Here is a 6,611-nt window from a genome sequence, read left to right on the forward strand (position 1 = left end):
AAGGAAAAACATACACAATAAAACACTAGTTGAAAAGGGTGCCCAAAGTATGGCCTTAGGTAGCATGATCAATGTCAGAAAGGTGATCCAACAACCAATAGTCTAAGAATGAAATATCAACCATTAACTTGAAAGCAATAGGGTGCTAGAGACACGAACAAGTTTGTGTTGAACAGAAGGCAATAAAGTGGTCGATGGTAACACAAATCATCGAGGGCAAGGAGGGTACTTATCATCATGAATTCAATCGATATCTTGGAAGGGGTCAAAATGTTGATGATGATCATGACACATTTGTCGAGAGGTTTCAAGAAGATGTAACCGATCGGTGATGACATCAAGTCAACATAATGATGAAGCGAGAAGCTATTGAGACCATAGGTACGACACAAACTTGAAATCAAGCTTGTCATTCAAGGACAATTGTTATGACGAGGAAGATCGACGTAAGATTAGCTCACCTCAAAAATTTTGCTCTAGAAAGAAGGACCAGATAGCACAGGTAAAATTGGCATGACAAGGATATAGCCCAGCAGGCTAGGAATGATGTGATCGAGTTCAAACTCATAAGTCACGAAGGTTACCAAGATTTGCTTAATCGCGGTGCAGACTTCAGTCAGTTATCGGTGTCTTTGAGTGTTTAATAACTCAGAGCCCGTGAAAAATTGGAATCAGTGAGAATGTAGCACTTGATGAAGAACTCATAAGAAGTAGGCAGTTCCATGATAATCTCGAGATACCAGGGGGTAATACTCGACGACAGATCATATTAGAGGTTGGACTAGGGTAATGCTCTGCAGAAGACAAGTGCTCAAATTTGCACGAGAAATGGAATCAAGGAGAAACATGGTCGGAACCATGTCCATAAATACAAGATGAACTTATAACAAGGGGATAATTATTTTAAGAGAAGCTTCCATGATAAGGTATACATCATTTCCATGGGCATGAACACAGGGTTCAAGGTCGACTCCCACTTCTCCAATGCATAACCTTTCATTCACTTCTCATTTTAGAAGGAGTTGCAGTGTTGAAATTTTATCTGGCGAAGCACCAGAAGAGTATGACTCGTGAAAACTTTCGAGTTCACATGGTTTTAGAGAAGGTATAGGTTCAACCCATCGGGGCATCTTAGAAACATATACCACAAGCTTCAAGAGTAAATATCACCAGCTCGAAAGTAAAGCATGGTTGACAAAAGCAGAGGCTACAATTTACCAAAGGCATTTCATACCCGTGGAAAGGCTCACAAGGTTATTGAATATGAAGGACACTGTCGGATAATAAATTCAACAAAGGATCTGAAAGTCATAACGAAGCTGATGTGAGCACCAACACACAATCAGAGGAAGAAAACAATGCAAGGGCATTGGCTTATAGAAACAGCTGACTAATCCAAAGCTCAAACGCAAAGGAATTATGATTTCCAAATCATTGGATCAGAAGCAAACGCTCTAATTAAGGATGGATAAGTTGAGTAATCATAGGGGCACAATCGACGACAAATGGATTGGTCAAGATCCAGCTCATGTTTAAAATGATGCCTGAGCCAGAAGGATGAATTCTAGGAACTGGCCGAAGATTGCGAGCAACCGCAACATATTGAATCAACGGACTCAAAATGATAATGACAAAGGATGTCAATAAAATTACTAGACTTATGGGATTAACCATAATGTAAGTAAGCAAGAATTTCAAGAGCAAAAGGCTCCTGAGGATTTTCGGAGATCGAATGGTATTTCGAAGAATTTCGTGAAATACATGTATCCACTGGGGATGAGCGGATACTTGATAAGTGCGAGATATTATTCGTAGGGTTATCCAGGTTGCAAAGAACTGCAAGAGCAGTGGGCACAGAGTATTTTCGGAACAAGAGAGAGAATTTTGGGGTATCTTGTAATAACAGGATTCACTTGGGATGAATGTAAGAATAACAACTGCAAGTAGTTCCATAAGGGTTGGCGGTGGAAGGGGAATTGCAAACGCGATGAACACAAGTTCTCGGGTTAACAGCGGAGAGTAACTTCAGGGTCTTCACGTGCAGCAGACGATCATCAGTAATAAGGGGCTCTCTGGGTGAAAGTGATAACGAGATCCTAATGTTAGATTTAGAAAAATTCGTTTAACCCGAGTAGGAGAGAGTTCAGAGTCCCAGAGTAAGGATCGAGGAGTAAAAGATCCTAATACCACCCAGATGGCGACGTGGGCCCGTAAGGCACACAACCATGTTAGTAAAAGTTTTTGTAATGTCTAGACTCGACTTCGGCCAAGGAGTGTGGAAGGGGGATTCCTACAAGCAGTCGGCTCTGCTACCAACTTGTGACGCCCCCGATTTAATCGTACACTAATCATACGCAAACGTGTACGATCAAGATCAGGGACTCACGGGAAGATATCACAACACAACTCTACAAATAAAATAAGTCATACAAGCATCATATTACAAGCCAGGGGCCTCGAGGGCTCGAATACAAGAGCTCGATCATAGACGAGTCATCGGAAGCAACAATATCCGAGTACAGACATAAGTTAGACAAGTTGCCATAAGATGGCTAGCACAAACTGGGATACAGATCGAAAGAGGCGCAGGCCTCCTGCCTGGGATCCTCCTAAACTACTCCTGGTCGTCGTCAGCGGGCTGCACGTAGTAGTAGGCACCTCCACTGCAGTAGTAGCCGTCGTCAACGATGGCGTCTGGATCCTGGGCTCCAACATCTGGTTGCGACAACCAGGTAGAATGGAAAGGGGGAAAAGAGGGAGAAAAGCAACCGTGAGTACTCATCCAAAGTACTCACAAGCAAGGATCTATACTACATATGCATGGGTATATATGTAAAGGGCCATATCAGTGGACTGAACTACAGAATGCCAGAATAAGAGAGGGATAATTAATCCTGTCGAAGTCTACGCTTCTGGCAGCCTCCGTCTTGCAGCATGTAGAAGAGGGTAGACTGAAGTCCTCCAAGTAGCATCGCATAGCATAAACCTAACCGATGATCCTCCCCTCGTCGCCCTGTGAGAGAGCAATCACCGGTTGTATCTAGCACTTGGAAGGGTGTGTTTTATTAAGTATCCGGTTCTAGTTATCATAAGGTCAGGGTACAACTCCAAGTCGTCCTGTTACCGAAGATCACAGCTATTCAAATAGTTTAACTTCCCTGCAGGGGTGCACCACATAACCCAACACGCTCGATCCCATTTGGCCGGACACACTTTCCTGGGTCATGCCCGGCCTCGGAAGATCAACACGTCGCAGCCCTACATAGGCACAACAGAGAGGTCAGCATGCCGGTCTAAATCCTATGGCGCAGGGGTCTGGGCCCATCACCCTTTGCACACCTGCACGTTGCGAACACGGCCGGAAGCAGAACTAGCCCCCTTAATACAAGAGCAGGCTTACGGTCCAATCCGGCGCGCGCCACTCAGTCGCTGACATCACGAAGGCTTCGGATGATACCACGACGTCGAGTGCCCATAACTGTCCCCGCGTAGATGGTTAGTGCGTATAGGCCAGTGGCCAGACTGAGATCAAATACCAAGATCTCGTTAAACGTGTTAAGTATCCGCGAACGCCGACTAGGGCCAGGCCCACCTCTCTCCTAGGTGGTCTCAACCTGCCCTGTCGCTCTGCCACAAAGTAACATTCAAGGGCTGTCGGGAACCCAGGCCCACCTCTACCGGGATGGAGCCACCTGCCCCTTCAGCCCCCAACTCCGAACAGTACCACAGGTAATGTAATAGTGCAAAGTATATAGTATATGCCCGTGATCACCTCCCGAAGTGATCACGGCCCAGTAGTATAGCATGGCAAAGGACAAGAGTGTAGGGCCACTGATGGAACACTAGCATCCTATACTAAGCAATAGGATAGCAGGTAATGGTAACAACAGTAGTAGCAAGGATAGGCTATGCATCAGGATAGGATCAACGGAAAGCAGTAACAAGCTACACTACTCTAATGCAAGCAGTATAGGGAAGAGTAGGCGATATCTGGTGATCAAGGAGGGGGGCTTGCTTGGTTGCTCTGGCAAGAGAGAGGGGTCGTCAACACCGTAGTCGTACTGGGTAGCAGCGGCGTCGGTCTCGGCGTCTAGCGGAAGAAGAGGGGGGAAGAAACAGCGAATACAATGCAAACAGATGCATAACGAAGCATGACAAACCAAAGCGTGATGCTAGGTGTGCCCTAACGCGGTAAGAGGTGATACCGGGGAAGGGGGGAAACATCCGGGAAAGTATCCCCGGTGTTTCACGTTTTCGGGTAGAGGAGCCGGAGGGGGAAACTTGCGAGTTTGCTATGCTAGGGATGTGTGGCGGACGAACAGGCTGCGTATCCGAGTTCGTCTCGTTGTTCTGAGCAACTTTCATGTACAAAACATTTTCATCCGAGTTACGGTTTTTTTAATATTATTTTCCAAAGTTTTAATTCATTTTCTTGAATTACTGAAATTCTGCTAAGTCCTCAGTTTTAAACATCATTTAGCTGTTTTCCAGAGGCTATAACTAGTCTTCTATTCATCCTATGAATTGGTGCCTTATAACAATATTGATCACTTTCCTGTGGTCTACAAGATGGTAACAATTGCATCATTGTTAGATCCGTGTAACTTGTTTATTTTCTGCTCCAAAGTTGCTATGGCAGTATATCTGTTTTTAGTTCTGCCAGTTAACAGAACATAGAGTTTTGTCATTTTCATAGGAATTAATCCAGGCAACTTTTGGATTTGGTCCAATGGAAAGAATTGAACCTTGTCAAGTGTACTACCCGCACATATTTATTTTAGTCATGTTGAGCTTTGTTTAGATCATGTTTTGAGGCTGTTCAGGAGGCTAACCAGTGTAGTTTTAGAAAAGCTAGTAGCTGCTACAGTAACTGAATGTTACTGTAGCAGCGCTGCACTAGCAGCAGCAAGCAAGCAACGACGCTCGGGGCAGCGATGTAGCAGGGCTGCGGCTAGGCATGCGGGCGAGCGAGGCGCCAGCGCGACAGCAGGGGCGAGCGGGTGCGCGTGTGGCGGCAGAGGCTGCATTCGCAAGGGCGTGGGCGCGGCCACACACTAGCGTGCGAGCGCGGGGACCGCGCGGGCGCTGGCTGGACGCAGCGGACACGGCCGGCGTAGGGCTGCGATGAGCGCGGTCGCAGGCGGCCGGCAGCAGCGGATGCGGCAGCAGGCAGGCGTGAGCGGTGCCAGGGCAGCGGCGGGGAAGCAACTCGCAGGGTCGAGCGGGCAAGCCTAGCGCGGACAGTGGGCGCGGCGCGCGGTTGTCGTGGCGCGGTCAAGCAGGAGAGGAACGTGCGAGGTACGGGGACAACGGCAACGAGCTGCAGCGACGGCGGTGGCGAGGCTAGGGCGCGGCTACGCGTGCGCGGGGCGTAACTCAACGCCGGGACGACGGGCTCGCGGCCGTGAGCAGGATGTGTGCATCACGGAGCGGCCATGGACGAGCTCAGGGATGGCAGTGGCAACAGAGGGCAGCGGCTAGTGAACGAAATCGGGGCTAGCGGCGCGTACGAGCATGGGAAAAAGGCGGGGATCGAGAGAGGAGCTCACTTCGGGGCTGTAGGGCAAGTCAGTGGGCTCGGGGATGCCTTGGGGACGACGAATCGATGATGAGGTTGTGCGGCGACCGACGGGGAAGACGATGACCAATCCGGCGGTGGTGTCGATGCAGGCGCGATCCGGTCTCGTAGACGACGTAGGCGACTTAGACGGTCAAGGTGGACAAGTCCTCAGGCGATGGCAATGACGGTGACCGAGCGGGCAAGGGAACCCATGGCAACGGCGGCTCGGTTCCTCGCAGGGGAAGAAGAAATCAAAGCGAGGGGGAAAGTGAGCGGGGTTAGGGTTTGTGGGAGGGGACGAGGCAGCCGGTGGTACCCTTATCCATGCCGGGGTCGGTCGGATGCTCGACATGTGGAGGATCCACGCCATGGACGTTCCATGTGCGTCCAACGCGTCCATGTGAACAGGAGGTCAAGGACGAGGTGATAGTGGGCTGGGCCAGGAGCAGTAGAGGTGATGGGCCAAGGGCACAGTGCCCCGGCTATCCCTTTCTTTTTGTTATTACTTTTCTGTTTTGTAATTTTCTCCTCTGTTTTGTATTTTGTTTTGCTAATATTTGATGTTTGTTAAACGTGAAAACTTGCACATAAATCTAGCATAATATTGGGGTGTTGCACAAAAATTTTCAGAGCATTTGAAAATGTTTAAATATTTTTAGAAATTCAAAAGGTCAAATATTTTGATGTTGATCCTCTTAATTAATTACCAGGGGTAATTTGGGAATTCAAACGAGGTTGGTTTCAACGTGATAATTACTTAGGAATTTTATGGGCCATCACCAACATTTTTGTTTTACTGTTTGAAAACTTTTATTTTTTTCTTTGTTTGCTTGATTTTGAATTTGAATTTGAATCGGTTTCAAACTAAGGCGAGATTAGCAACAGTAATCGAAGTGACGTGGCAACATTATCAGAGAATTACTGTAGCTTAATTATCCGGGCGTCACACATGTCTGATGAGTAGCGCGAGCAAACAGATGTTTTGTGTGACCGTTTTGACCCAGAAGATGGTTTCAAATCGAAAAACGTTCAACATGAAAATTGTCCATAT

At 47.6% G+C, this 6,611-nt stretch overlaps 1 long non-coding RNA gene across 1 annotated transcript; it reads right to left on the reverse strand.

Annotated features, from left to right (window-relative positions):
• Positions 1 to 2,393: 2,393 nt before the first annotated feature.
• On the reverse strand, positions 2,394 to 5,878 carry LOC147965229 (uncharacterized). Its single transcript, XR_015608210.1, has 2 exons — positions 5,550 to 5,878; positions 2,394 to 2,715 (listed from the first exon to the last, which is right to left on the reverse strand). It is a non-coding gene; the product is annotated as an uncharacterized LOC147965229 (long non-coding RNA).
• Between the last annotated feature and the right edge of the window lie 733 nt (positions 5,879 to 6,611).

This window comes from Triticum urartu, chromosome 6A (assembly GCF_056163025.1).
Source record: "Triticum urartu cultivar PI428250 chromosome 6A, HENAU_Tu73, whole genome shotgun sequence".
Taxonomy (NCBI): domain Eukaryota; kingdom Viridiplantae; phylum Streptophyta; class Magnoliopsida; order Poales; family Poaceae; genus Triticum; species Triticum urartu.